This window comes from Cavia porcellus, unplaced genomic scaffold (genome assembly GCF_034190915.1).
Source record: "Cavia porcellus strain 051 isolate PalLab524CR breed Dunkin Hartley unplaced genomic scaffold, mCavPor4.1 scaffold_14, whole genome shotgun sequence".
Lineage (NCBI taxonomy): Eukaryota > Metazoa > Chordata > Mammalia > Rodentia > Caviidae > Cavia > Cavia porcellus.
The window spans coordinates 4,027,670-4,042,897 of NW_026947497.1; positions in this window are offsets into that span (position 1 = coordinate 4,027,670).

Below are 15,228 nucleotides of genomic sequence, written 5' to 3' on the forward strand. Positions count from 1 at the left end.
AATGAAGTCAACATACAGAAAGCTCGAATCAAGTGCAGCCCTGCCTCTGGATGGGAGAAAAGAAACTGCTCAACCACCCCAGTATGTTTATTTTTGCATTCAGCAGGTTGGTGTCACGTGACACCCCTTTGCCTAGAAGCCTGCCTCAGTGGTATCTAAGGGCTTGATGTTTTCTGGACTGGAGCTGCTCGTTTATGTGGCTCACGTTGGACGTTCCTTTTCTCCCACCGACTTACTGCAGCCCCTCACAATGTGAGGTAGATCTCCAGCTTCAGCCGCTACCTCCTACTGGTTATGCAACTAACCCCTTCTCATAGCATCCCTTTCCAGAATATCGCTACTCTGGAAAGGCAGAGTATTTGGAATGTTTAACTGAGAAACAGTGTAGGAATACAAAGGAGGCATTGGGAAACACATATGGACTTAAGGGAGAAATATTTCACTGCTTAATTTTTACAAATTGAATTCACTGTGTTGAGCTTTTCCCTGAATGCTTTAGGTGTCTTCTCGCTTTCTCCCCTCTGCCCAACCTACTGTTTCATTGTATAGGAATCAAGTAACAGGGTGAAGATCTATTACCAGGGAACTTTAGGATTCCTGCTCTGCTCTGCATAAGATGTGCGCAGATATTCTGAAATAGACATAAAATAATAAACTATTATGTTTATAATCAAGTATAAAGCTATACAAATTATGAGTAAAAATGTTAGAGCTCGTTTTTGTTTGCAGTTGCTCAATACAGGGTTGAGAAAGGAAAGAACTTATTAATGGTACAAAATTTTCTGAAGCCTAATTACACACTAGTAAAAATTTTAAAGTCTTCTATTAGCCATTAATTAAGTTCTAATTTGACTACAGAATTACTGTTAGAGTTCAATTTACATATAATTTGAATATTAACATTTGTTGTTTTCTCAAGATTATACTAGTTTACACTAAAAATGTTATTGCTCTCTAATACTTTTCTTAATAGCTCTAACAACTCTTCATTTGTGAAACTGTAAAAGTAAAACTTGAGGAAAATGCTGTAAGGACATTAAACATGGAATAGTTGATGATACTAATAATCCAGATAGGGTTTGGCTTTCAGCAATATAAGACCTTTTTCTAGAGTGTAAATGGTAAACTTTTTGAAGTAACAGATAATAAATATTTTACACTATTTTGACCATATGCTCTCTGCTGCAGTTACTTAACTTTACTGATATAGCACAAATACAACTATAGCAAATGTATAAACTAATAGGTGCATTCCAGTAAAAGTATTCACAAAATAGGCATGGGACTGGATCTGATCATTTGCCAACCCCTCTGTGAGAGTCCAAGTGCTTCCTATGGATATTCAAAGTTCAGGAAAATTATCACTACTGTCAAATTTCTGCTTATTATTGCTATGACTTGTGTCTGCATAACCTCCCACAGCTTCATGGGGCCATAAAGTGTTTTTGGAGATGGCTGAATTTAGAGTGTGTGATTGATTTGTACTACAATGCGGGGGTTGAGTGCTCGAATTCAGGGTGGGTGATTGAATTGGCACAACCCTAGTCCCAGTAGACTGGATACAACATAAGGGACAGAGAGAGGTTTGTCTTGCTCTTTCTTGTTGCTGTTGCTCCTTTTCACTGCCATGATCTGTTGTTCTTCTGACATGGGCTGCCCTGCTTCAGAGCCAATTGATTATTGACTAAAACCTCTATGAACTGTGACCTAAATAAACATTTTCCCTTTTACTTTGGGCGTCTTGTATTTTATTTTGGCAATGAAAAGAGTAACTTAGAGAGGATTCGGTTATTGCTGTGACATTGCCTGGCTATGTAGCTCAAGGGACTGATTTGTTGGAAGAGTTTGGAAAGGTTTGTAGATGCCTGATGAAAAAATAGTGCTGGAATTCCTTAAACTCTACTGTATTGGAGACAGTTGTCTGAGTACAGAAGACCAAAACGCTGATAGAAATCCTGCCAGTAAAGAACAGGCTTAGGAGGTTCCTACTGGGAAGGACTTCATTGGCAGTTAAGACTCCAGATAGCGTGTGTTGTGGCTTGGCATAAAATTTGCCTGTATTTTAGCCTGCTTTCAACAATTAGCCTGGCTATTGTTGAAAGTAAACCTTGGCAAACCATGTGGCACTGATTTTAGGTGCATGCAGAACTGAAGAGTTGTGGGGCCAGAGACTTTTTCCTGAACTGAGATTAAGAGTGACAAACTAATTAATCTGGAAGAAAGAATTTCAAGGCAGTCTAATGTTGAAGAAGTAGCATGACTACTGTTGGGGGCTTTCAGCCAGATTTATGTTGCGAATCTAGAACAAATAGCCCAGCAGAATGGTTTAAAGTGTGATGAGCCTAGTCAAAAAGGAAGTGCCAGTGAAGTTGTGTACTGAAAAGGCAGAGCAGAGGAGATCTTGATTGCTGAGAAGGAAGAGGAGGCTAGACAAGATGGCCTGAGGACATCATAAGAAGCAGCAGGTCTCCACCCTTTGCAGCCTCAAAATTGAAAAAGGGAAAGAATTTGTTTTGGGAAAAAAAGTTCCTGAGTGCTGTGCACCAGAATGGTGGTGGTTGCAAAATGTTTCAGGATGGTGAATGGTGGTGGATTAGAAAATTTGTTCCTTGAAAATGGATTCAGAGTGTCGAGAGAGAGAGAGAGAGAGAGAGAGAGAGAGAGAGAGAGAGAGAGACAGAGAGAGAGAGAGAGAGAAAGAGAGAGAGAGAGAAGAGAGAAGCCTGGCTATTGTTGAAAGCAAACCTTGACAAACCATGTGGCACTGATTTTCAGTGCATGCAAAACTGAAGAGTTGTGGGGTCAGGAAGGCTTTCACTCAGATTTTAGAAGGCCTGGGAAGCCAGTCAGTGTGCCCCTGAGAAGGCAGTGTGTGAAGTTGTGAGTGTGAATCTAAAGGTGCAGTAGAGACCCCAAAAATTTAGCGAATCCAGTAATGTGCATGATCTGAGGAAAACTGCAAGGAAGGAGCAGAGCAGACCCAAGAGAGAAACTGTGAGATCTATAATCATCGTAAATGCCATATAGACAGAGCCATCAAAACCTGTTGGAGCTTATCATTTACCACAGATTGCCTTGGATGCTGTTTATGGAACTACAGGGCTTAATGTTTGCCCTGTTGGATTTTGGACTTATCATGGTCCCATTCTTTTGTATTCCCAAATTTTAACTTTTGGAATGGAAATATCTTCTTGTATCTTGCATTTATATGTAGTAAAAATTTTCCACTGGAAGATTAGAAACATAACATAGATAATGCTGATTCTTAACAGAAGTTTTAAAATAAATGTTTATCTATTAATCAAATAGTGTTGAGGGTATGATTATAAGGCTAAGAATATGCCAGCAAGTTACACAAATAGTTTTTTCATAGCTTTAGTTTTTCTTGTAGTAGAAAAAAAGTGTTTAAGTTAGGAGTGATGGGACATGCCTGCAATCCTAGAACTCTGGGAGGCTGTGTTAGGAGAAAAGCAAGTTCTAGAACAACCTGGGCAACTCAACTTGATGATTTAGTGAAACTGTATCTTGCTAAAAATAAAAATTCAAAAAAGGGCTGGAGACACCTTGTCTCAAAATAAAAAGTAAAAAAATGGCCTGGGGACATGGATCATTGCACAGTCCCTGGGTTCAATTACCAGTACCATAAGGGAGAAGGAGGAGGAGGAGGAAGAGGAGGAGGAAGAAAACTCTTCAGTATATACATGATAGATTTATTTATTTCTTTGATTTATATTACTGAGCTCTATGAATCATTAATTCTAAACTTATCAATAGATCAGAAATCCTTCTGAGCATCTGATGAGAGCTAGGCAGCTTCTCCTGAAGCACACACTTGTATTCTTACCTAGTATTTCTTGGGGACTCTTTCCCCGAAGCCCCTTACTGACTCCAGGGTATCTGCAAAGACCCTTCTTCCACATTCTGAAGTTCTTGTGAATGTACATTTGGTAAGTCACTATTCAACCATACTACACTACAGTATTGTTTTAGAAATTAGAAAACTAGATTGATCTCAAGGAACAGAGAGCCAATATTACTGCAAAATTCAGAAATTACTCCTGTAAGTTGAGATCTTCAGGATCCTAGCATCTCAGTGTCATTCCTGTGACTGGGGAAAGGAGAGGCATCATAGATTTGATTTCACAGAGTTATTCTAGCTGTCCTGTGTTTTTGTGCCAGTTTTCAGGCCAGAATGTGCTTGAAGGGTTGAGAAATTTTGATTTAGGCTAGTGATAAATTTACGGGGCATGTGTTATTTATTTTATTTTAAAACAAAAGATGTTAATGTATGAGTTGTTTTCTAAACTAAAACCTCAGTATTCAGGCTTAATTGGAGTGTTGGTGTTTTACTCTAATTAAGTAGATTTTGAGTTGCAGTTTGTGTACTCATCTCTTAACAGGTTCACCGTTGGCTGGCTTAGGCCTTGTCTTAGTTAGTTTTCATGTTACTGAGACAAAATATCTGGCACCCAAAGCCAAAGGAGGAAAGATTTATTTGGATCACAGTTTAAAGAGGTTTCAGTCCTTAGTTGGCTGGCTCAAGGCAAGGGGGCATGACAGAGGGACCCCAGAGGAGAGAGAGCTCATGGTGGGCAGAAGACAGCAAAAGGAAGTGACCAGAATGGTAGTGACAATCGCAGCTTCTTTCTGCCCCTTCTATATTTTATCTAGGGCTGCCCAGATGAGAGTGAGTGCCAAACAAATCAGTGGATTAGTTTAGTGATCGCATACCCCTAATCCTAGCACTGTACTATGGATCAATCCCAGTATCACAAACTCTTGATCCAGCCAGCTCTGAAATGCCCCACTGATGACTGCGTGAGCTTTGAGGGATCACCTAGACACAAGTTATAACAGGCCTACAGTACATATTACTGGGTTGAGATCTATTGGAGTGCAGTGCCTGGTAGTCTGTAGTCACAGAATGGAGTCAAGCTAAGTTAGTCCAGTAGGATCAAACTTATACAATTCATTCCAGGTTTTCACCAAATACCACTATAATTGTTCAATGTTGAAATTTGTGGATATTTTATAAGTATTGATAGTAATTTTCAAAATTTGTAAATAAATAACTGCTCTTTGTTTTGAAAGAAGCTTCAATAACTACCCTTTCTCTAGTTTCTGGAAGCCTTCTGCCCAGTACATGGAAAAACACTGCTGCTATTGGTGGATTGAGTGTGGCATTTGGAAATGTCAGAGGTAACTTTGGCTATGATAACACTGGCTAAGCATCTTGCCTATATACTATTTACTGAGGCCTCTCCTTTTCTCTCCTGTTTCAGCTAACAGTATTAGTACTGATGCAATTTTCTCTTTACCAAGCAATTATCATTGGAAAATGCCACTGCATACATTGTGGGATAAGAGGAGGAGAGAGAATTGATTAGTGACTGATTAGGACAGAAAAGCTCATCCTAGGTTAGCAGGAATCAAGAACTCCAGCCGTATTTTTCAAGTCTGTCGAGGTAACCCTCGTAAAGGGGCTCATTTGAACAATGGATGCTTAGTTTGATTTTTCCAAAATTCCAGAAATACCCCACAGAAAGAAAAACTTGTAACCTTTGATTCAAATACTGTAATAACTCGGTTCACAAAATGGTAGTGAATAAAATTTAGTTCCTGAACTGAACTGTTTAGGTATACTTTGTTTCTGTTTGTAAACTCTGTATAAATTGATGAACATGATCATGGCCATCTCTCTTCCCACGAACACAAATATAACCATCTTCCCCAGAATCATGGACTGGTACCACTGTAGTCAAGATGTTAGTGTTAAGTGGTGTTTTTCTGTTATCTTTTTAAAATGCAATTGATTATATATTTAATTAACTAATAACTATCATTTATTGACTAGGTGGGGGGGGTCAGGTCTTGGTCAACTCCTTTACAAATTTTGTGTCAGTAAATTCTCTTAACAACATGATGTGTGTCTCTCTATAAGAATGTGTATATATAATATGCAGAGTCCACAAAACATGTAAACATGCTTCTGGAAAATGCAAACTTGCATAAATATTAATGCTAAATTTATTGAGGGATATTGAGGTTAAGCCAAGTTACCTTTGGTCTCTACAGCTACTAGAGGAGCTCCAGGTGGAAGCCATCAGCTTCCAGACATTTATCTTTATGGCGAACTACTGACTGGGTGACCTTGGTCATTGAGATGGCTACACATGCATTTTCAATTTCTTCTATACAGCCTGGCAGTGTAGCAGTTCTTTTTGTGATATACCACATACCTTAGGGCCCCCATATCAGGGTAACACCATGTTGAAAAATATCGTATTATTTGTCTTTTCCTGAAGTGTGTATACATTTTTTGGGCAAAATCTGTATATGTATACATACATATATATGCACATACAAGAATATGTGCAAATACATACATGTAGTATGTGTACATAAATGCATGTATTTCTTATTGTACAAATATGGAACTCTGAAGCAACTTTTGTACATTTCACAAGGTTATTGTTGAAGCAGATGAAAGTCATAGATCCACCTGGTTCAATTTGTCATGTCCTAGGTAAACTTGGAGACTTTTATATATCCTTTTATTGAACTCTTATGTAAAACAGGCATGCTACTATTCATGTGTAAGTTTGACAATTGGTGAATTGAATTATTACCAATTGTTGATATAAATCATAATTGCTTCAATTCAATCCAAGAGGTTTTCATGGCAGTTGAATCTCAGGTTGCTTTTCTTAATGCAAGCTCTTCAATTCTTTGACCTAATTCAGCACACTGAAAAGAAAATCAGGATGAATTTCAAATGCTACTATTGTGAGCTAAAATTCTATTTGAGTGAAGGTTGCCAGGTTTAACAAATAAAAATATAGTTATATTTGAAATGTTACTTGTCTTAAATTCAAATTTAACTGTACCTCTTTTATCTGGCAACCTTAATTTGCATTCATCCAGCTAGAATCTCTCTGATGCTTGCTTTTGCTGTCTCAAATTCTCTTTTTCCTTTACAGGTAATGCTTTGTGACTTGACAACTGTCAAACCCGGTCTTCATGGGGCAATTCCTCTTTATCTGCGGGTTCAGGCTCCATTATTATGGGGTGAATGTAGACTATACATACATCCTCCTGCAAGCCCATACAGGAAGCAACCTGCAGAGAAAACACAGCATTGCCTCACCTGCCAGAGCTGCGTTGGCATGGATCCATTAACGAGAGAGTGAGAATGTTGTGTCTGTCTTATTGCTTTGTCTTTGTATGTTATTTGCACACACACCTGCATGTGCGTGCATACACACACACACACACACACACACACACACACACCAGCTTTTGTCTGTAAACAGCCAACTTGAAAGCCAACTTGAATTGTTCTGCCTCCCTTCAGTTCCTGCTGATAACTTCCCTAGCCACCATGTTCTTCCTTGTCACCTGACTTCACGTCACCTTGTCTCATTTGCTGCTTCCTTGTGGCTTTTCTGGTCTTTGATTGAAGACTTTCCTTTCTTCTCAAGATGTTAAACCCTGGATATTCATAACTCAAACTGTGATGGATAATGTGGGGGATATTACATAAAATACAAAAGATCATAAAATTAGAGTATTATTAAGTCAGATCATAAGAGGGTTGAATCTAATATACTACTGAATGGGAATTTTAAAAAATTATTTATTTATTTTAAAATTTTATTTAAGGAGAAAAATAAAAAAATAGAAAATGGGTACAAGTTATATAGAATTTCAGAAAAAAATAAACAGTAGGAAATCACTAGTTAATAGATTAGTTAATAGTCATCTTAGAAATAGTTGTTCAGGTTACAAAATTAAAGCTTATAAAGTGGAAATTCAAACAGTGAGACTGCAAATAGTCTGTTCAATGATCCAACAAAAACTCACTAATATGGTTATCTATCTGATATGCTTAAATATACATGTAGTTATATCCTTTAGAGCACTTTCTTTTCCTCTCTTTTTTACAATGACAATCACACATTTTGAATTTTATTACTCCCACGTTCTTACTACTTTTTGAAGAGAATAAAACCGAATGTGACATAACAAAACAGAGTCAGTCAAGTCAAAAGGATGGACATAGTACATAATGTAAAAACAGAATACAAGGTGATCAACAATGGCTACCATAATGTCTCTTGCTATCTTAAAAATAATTGCCTATATCATCAGTTATAATAAAATTGAACAAAACAGTAAAGAACAAAACCAATAAAACCAAAACATTGGAGACATTACAGGACTTCAAAGAAGATGATAGTCAAACCAGAATGGGCATCATAGTGAATCTTATTGTCTTCACAATTGTTGCCTATACTCTCAAACTTGGTAGTATCAAGCAAAACAGAATAGAGTAACATCAGTCAAAACAATATGGTGAGCAGTTTCAAATCAAGTTAATAGGAAATCAAAGTGGGTTACTATAATATATCCTGCTATTTTTATTTATTTTTTCCTTAATTAAAAAGATAATAATCAAAAAGGAGATTGAGATAAAAGAGGACATAACAGCAAAATAGCACAGGTTAGAACATAACCATTTAAGCAAAATAGTGTTTCCGTAAAAGTAGTTACCATAGTGTCTCTTTCCTTGAAATCTTTGAATATAATTTCGTATACTGTAGCATCAAACATATCAAGACAATGTAAAACCATGCAAGAGAATGACAGTATTACAGGGTATTTAGAACCAACTAACAGAAAATGAACAATGGTTTCTGTATTATCTCCTTGTCTATAAAAGTTTTTGTTTATATTATCACATATAATAAAATCCAATAAGATACAACATGTTAACACCAATGGAGACAGAAGAAATAAACCTTGATAGGACTTCAAAACAAGATTGTGGGGGATGAGGTGTCACTTTGTAGGCCCAACCCCCTCTAACCTGCAATTTACAATAGCCGCCCTGGTATGCGAGAAGGAGGTAGAATAGGAATGCCTGTTCTCAGTGAGCCCCTCACCCTCTGGAATCCATACTGTGAGCTGGCTTTGTTTTGCAGAAGTCTTGAGGAAGTGGCTGGCCACCCTTTGTGACACTAACAGCAGACAAATTAACAACATTCTTGAGCTAATGAATTTCTTCCTGGGCTAGAGAAGTTATGAGAACTGGTTGTGATTATTTACTTCACTTAGATAGCTTTAGAATAAACATTGTAGTCTGTCACGTTGTAGCTTGCCACAAAGAATGCCTTTTCACTACTTAATTATCTGGGCTCTGTGAATTGATCGGGTTTACTATATATGAATCCTAAAATAAAGATTGTGTGTGCAGTGCAGTGTAACGCGGTGCAGACAGCAAAGGTGTCTCTCCTGTCTTTCTTTTCCAAGCGCTGTACCCCCCGTGTCCCGACAAGGCGTGCGTGTGTGTTTACCTTGCCCGGAGTTCAGAGTGCCCTAGACACTCACGACAAGTGGCGCCCGAATTCAGGGACTCCGAAGGTCGCTTAGGAAGGTAAGTATAATTTTATTACGGGGAAATGGGACAATCTGCTTCCTCTCCTTTCTTAAAAATTCTTAAACATTTATTATCTATATATGGCATATCGCTCAGGTCAGCTGACTTGGATATGTGTATTGATACAATTAAAGAATATAATCCTTGGTTTCCAGATGAAGGAACTTTGGATGTAGAAGTATGGAGGAAGGCAAGGGTTAGTATAGAAAGGGCTATGCAACAGGAGGAAAAGATTCCTTTACGTTTTTGGGCTATTTGGTCGGTTGTGTACTCTTTATTAAAAGCTATGGAAGATGAACATATTGTAGAAAATCTTCAACTAGAAATTAAGCCAGTTATTCAGGAATTGCCCCTCACAGAGGAGGAGCAGAATGTAGTTCAAAATGACGCTATCGCTTTAAGTAGTGAAAAGGCGTCCAAACTAAAAGTAAAATCCACTACAGCCGACTCAGCTTTAGCTGCCGCAGCAATATCAAATTATGACAATCGCCCAATTTTACAGGCTATACAACATTTAACACAAGAGGTGAAACAACTCTCCGTTAAGCAGAACCCGCCTATAGTTCCCTCTGCACCTCCTCCATCTAACCCTAATTGGAGTAAAGCCAAGCTAGCTTTGGCTGATCTACCAAAATTAGGGGATTCTGATGAGGAAAAGCCTGCCTTTGCTTTCCCTGTAATCAGGCCTCAGCCAATAGACGGAGAGGCAGTTCCCCCTAGATGGGAAGCATTTAATATGGATGATTTAGCAAAATTAAAAAAGGCTGTAACCCTTTATGGCCCTCAGGCTCATTACACTAGAGAATTAATAACATCGGTAGCAGATCACTATGGTAATCTTGCTCCTTATGATTGGAAAGCCTTGGCCAAAATTCTTTTAAAGGAGCCAGAATATTTACAGTGGCACATGTGGTTTATGGAAGGTTGTGCGGAAAAGGCAAGACAAAATGCTGACGATCGAGATCCGAATATTAGACTCCTTTCTTATCCCATGCTCTCTGGTACAGGTTTCTTTGATACTGTTGAGCATCAGGCAGGAGCTCCAAGAGAGATTCATGCTCAATTAAAAGATATTGCTTTAAAAGCTTGGGATAAAATACGGCCTAAAGGATCAGAATATGGATCTTGGGCTAAAGTTCTGCAAGGAGCCAATGAACCGTATGTTGAGTTCGTTGCAAGACTTCAAAATGTTATAGAAAAAACAGTAGTGGGACAAGACTTACAAGAGCATCTCTTAAAAATGTTAGCTTTTGAAAATGCTAATGATGAATGCAAAAGGGCTTTAATTCCAATAAAAGATACTGGAACGATTGACAATTTTATAAAACAATGTAAAGATTTAAATTCAGAATCTAGGAAAATGCAACTGTTTGCTGAGACCATGGCAACCACGTGGACTAATTGGCAATCTAAAAAGGAACAGTCTTTAAAATGTTTTAATTGTGGTCAGATAGGACATGTAAAGAGGGCCTGTCCAAAACTTGTAGGCAATGATCAAAAAAAGAGATCTAGAGCTCCTGGCTTATGTCCAAAATGCAAGAAGGGAAATCATTGGGCTCGTGAATGCAGGAGTAAACAAGTTAATTCAGCTGAACAAAAGGGAAACGGGAGAACGGGCCCTACCCCGGGCCCCGGACAAATCAATGGGGTAAATCTACCGTATTCTCCCTACAGCCAGCCACCCAACACAGTGCCGCAGTGGACATACCAGCCTTAAAAGATGTAGAATTAAGAGGAGGACAATCTCCCGTGAGAATTCCTACAGGAATTTTTGGTCCTCTGCCTGCGGGAACTTTTGGCTTGCTCACGGGTAGATCTAGTTTAAATCAAAAAGGCATTACTGTTCACTTAGGAATTATAGATGCAGATTATACTGGAGAAATTCAGATTCTGATGTCCTCACTTACAGATTATAAATTATTAAAGGGAGAACGTATAGCTCAACTCATTTTACTGCCTTATATCCCAATAGGATCCTCTGTTGTTCAGCGAACAGGAGGGTTCGGCAGCACTAACCCTATTAATGTAATGTGGACAGCTAAATTATCTCAACAACAACCTCTTATTAATATTTTTATTGAGCATAAGAAAATTCAGGCTCTTATAGATACAGGCTCGGATATTACTATTGTTAAACCTACTGATTGGCCTTCTCATATTACTTATACTATTATTCCATGTAATATAAAAGGAGTAAGTAAAACTCCAGTAAATACAATTGGACAAGCCACAATGCATATACATATAAAAAATGAAGAGGGTCAAGTTGCTGTTATTAAACCTTATATCTTAGAGGTACCAGTTTCTATTTTAGGAAGAGATGTATTAGAACAATGGGGAGCTTATATACATTTTTAATATTTTGCATGTTTCTACAGCCTAGGGAAATGAATCCTTTAAAGCTTAATTGGAAAAATGATGACCCAATTTGGATAGATCAGTGGCCTTTGACTACTCAAAAGTTACAGGCAGCGCAGGAATTGATTGATCAACAGCTTTTTCTACATCACATAGAACCATCCACATCTCCTTGGAATTCTCCAATATTTGTGATAAAAAAGAAATCAGGCAAGTGGAGACTTTTAACGGACTTACGTGCTGTAAATTCATCCTTAATTCAAATGGGAGCCCTTCAGCCCGGCATTCCTTTACCCTCAGCGCTCCCTGCTGGTTGGTTTGTATATGTTATAGATTTACAAGATTGTTTTTTTAACATCCCATTACATCCAGAAGATAGAAAACGGTTTGCTTTTTCAATTCCTCAAACAAATTATCAAAGACCTTATCAAAGATATCAATGGAGGACTTTACCCCAAGGAATGAAAAATTCCCCAACTATATGTCAAATTTATGTTGATGCAGCATTAAAACCAGTGCGTGCACGATGGCCTCAGGTTTATACGGCTCATTTCATGGATGATATTTTATTCTCATATAGTGATAGAAATGTTTTAGAAGATATTTTAAAAACTTTACCTCAATATTTCTCTCCGTTTGGACTTGTAATAGCACAGGATAAAATTCAAAAGGAAGAAGTTAGTCATTATTTGGGATATATTCTTACTAGACAAAAGGTGATTCCACAAAAAATGTCTATTAGGAGAGATAAGTTATCCACTTTAAATGATTTTCAAAAATTATTAGGGGATATTAATTGGCTTCGTCCCACACTAGGTATTCCTACCCATGCATTACAGCATTTGTTTGCTACTCTACAGGGCTCTTCAGATCCATCCAGCCCTCGTTCTTTAACAGCAAAAGCCGAACTAGAATTACAGTTTGTAGAACAACGAATTAAGGATGCATTTTTAATTAGGATTGATCCTAAATTGCCTCTAACTTTATATATTATTAATACTTTTCAATATCCCTCTGCAGTTTTAGGTCAAAATGCTATGCCAGTAGAATGGGTATTCACTAAAACTAAGCAATCTAAAAATGTTATGCCTTATATTGACATGGTTGCAGCTTTAATTATGAATGGTAGAGCTCGTTCTATAACTTTGATAGGAAAAGATATAAACAATATAGTTATCCCTTTAACTAAGGAACAATGGGAATATTTGTTGTCAATTACTGAAACCTTACAAATTGCTTTAGCAGATTTCATGGGAACTTTTTCATATCATTTTCCTAAAAGTAAATTATGGGATTTTTTTAGACGTCAACAATTTGTGGTTAATACCTTATTAGCTGTACAGCCAATTCCACAAGCTTTGACTATATTTACAGATGGATCTAAAAATAAAGCTACATATTGGACTCAAAAATCTTACTGGGTACGTCAGACAAATTTTAACTCTGTACAACAAAATGAACTTTTTGCTATATTACAAGTGTTTTTAGATTTTCATAACCAACCTATTAACATTATAGCCGATTCAGCCTATTCTGTTGGAGTAGTGACAAATATCTATTCAGCTGTGTTATATTCTAATAAGCCTGCTTTATTGTCTTTATTTCAAAATTTACAAATACATGTTCAAAAAAGAAATCATTCTTATTTTATTACTCATTTACGTTCTCATTCTCAGTTACCCGGACCATTAGTATCAGGTAACAATGCAGTGGATTCCTTAGTTATGTTCACCACACCCGTTGAAGAACATCAATTTAATCATGCAAATGCAGGACATTTGCATCTTAAATATAAGATACCTTTTACAAAAGCTAAACAGATTGTAAAAGCTTGCCCTATTTGTAGACCATTACATTTAAGAATTATTCCCGCAGGTGTCAACCCTCGAGGAATTCAACCTAATGAGTTATGGCAAATGGATATTACACATGTACCCTCTTTTGGTCGGCTTTCTTATGTACATGTAGTTATTGATACCTATTCTTCATTTCTATGGGCTACTGCTCAACAGGGAGAATCCACTAAAAATGTTATTGTACATTTATTGGAGACTTTTGCAGTTATGGGAATTCCTTCTAAAATCAAAACAGATAATGGACCTGCTTATACTAGCAAAACATTTAAACAATTTTGCGATCTCCATAATATTATTCATATTACAGGGATTGAATATAACCCCCAGGGTCAAGCTATTGTTGAAAGAGCACATGGCACTCTTAAGTTACAAATTAAAAAATTAAAAAGGAGGAGTCAGGAGGATATTCAGATACCAATACTGTTTAAATTGCAAAACAGTCCAAAAACATTACTGCATCAAGCATTGTTTATTTTAAATTTTCTCAATTTACCACAAGGTGAAATATTAACTAGAGCTGAAAAACATTTTGAACAGCAACAACAGCCCTTTGTGATTAATGAACCTATTTGGACTAAAACAGCTCCAGAGGCTGAATGGGAGAGGGGCACATTGCTCTATAAGGGGAAAGGTTTTGGTTATATCTCCACAGAAAATGGAATTCAGCAGTGGGTCCCTGGACGATGGATCAGGATCCGCGCCTCCAGACCCTGTTCGCCAGCCCCGGAGACAACTCCCCAAGGAACCGGAACCGCGCCTTCAGAAGCGAGCGCGAAACCAGCTAGAGGCTGAGGATGCTGAGCTTGTTCCTATCGCAGCCATGGCCAGATTACAGCTAAGAAAATCCCGCCGCTCACAGCGACCAAATTTAAATCCCCTCCCTACATGGGGACAATTAAAGAAATTGACCATAGAAGGGCAACGGCTTGTCCTTCAAGCAGGAAAGCCTTTAAACCCTGAAAACTTGTTTTTAGCTTTATGTGCCTTGCTCACCGTTGCATCGGGGACTGAGGTACCTCCGCATTCGTACTGGGCATATATTCCAAACCCCCCTTTATTAGAACCTGTAAAATGGGGAACTAGTGATATTTTACTTTATACCACACCTAGAGAAATTTTGTCAGCACCATGGGCTGATTTAACCCCCCACAATCAAAATGATGGGACATTATTCAATTTTACTTATTATGGTAATCAAAGGCCTATTTGCATTGGGGAACCGCCTTGCATCCCTCTGGGATGGCAGTATTGGATTCAACATGGAATAAAAGCAGGCAACAAAAGGACAAGGCTTCAAGCCTTGGCTGCTCAAACCTTTAATGTTACCTGGAGAAATTTAACAGCACCTGATACAAATACATTTCCTGTATGCCCTGAATTCACTTATAAAAATATTTCTTATAATCCCATAATTTGGCAACTATGTATGGGAAAATTTGCTAAAAATATTGATGGGTATATTATTTGGGGACCATTTGGAAAATTCGTTAATGGATGTGCTGAATGGAATGAGACAAGATGTAATCTCTCTGTTGTGTATAGTCTTCCAGATCCAAAGAAAATAACTGACGGAGC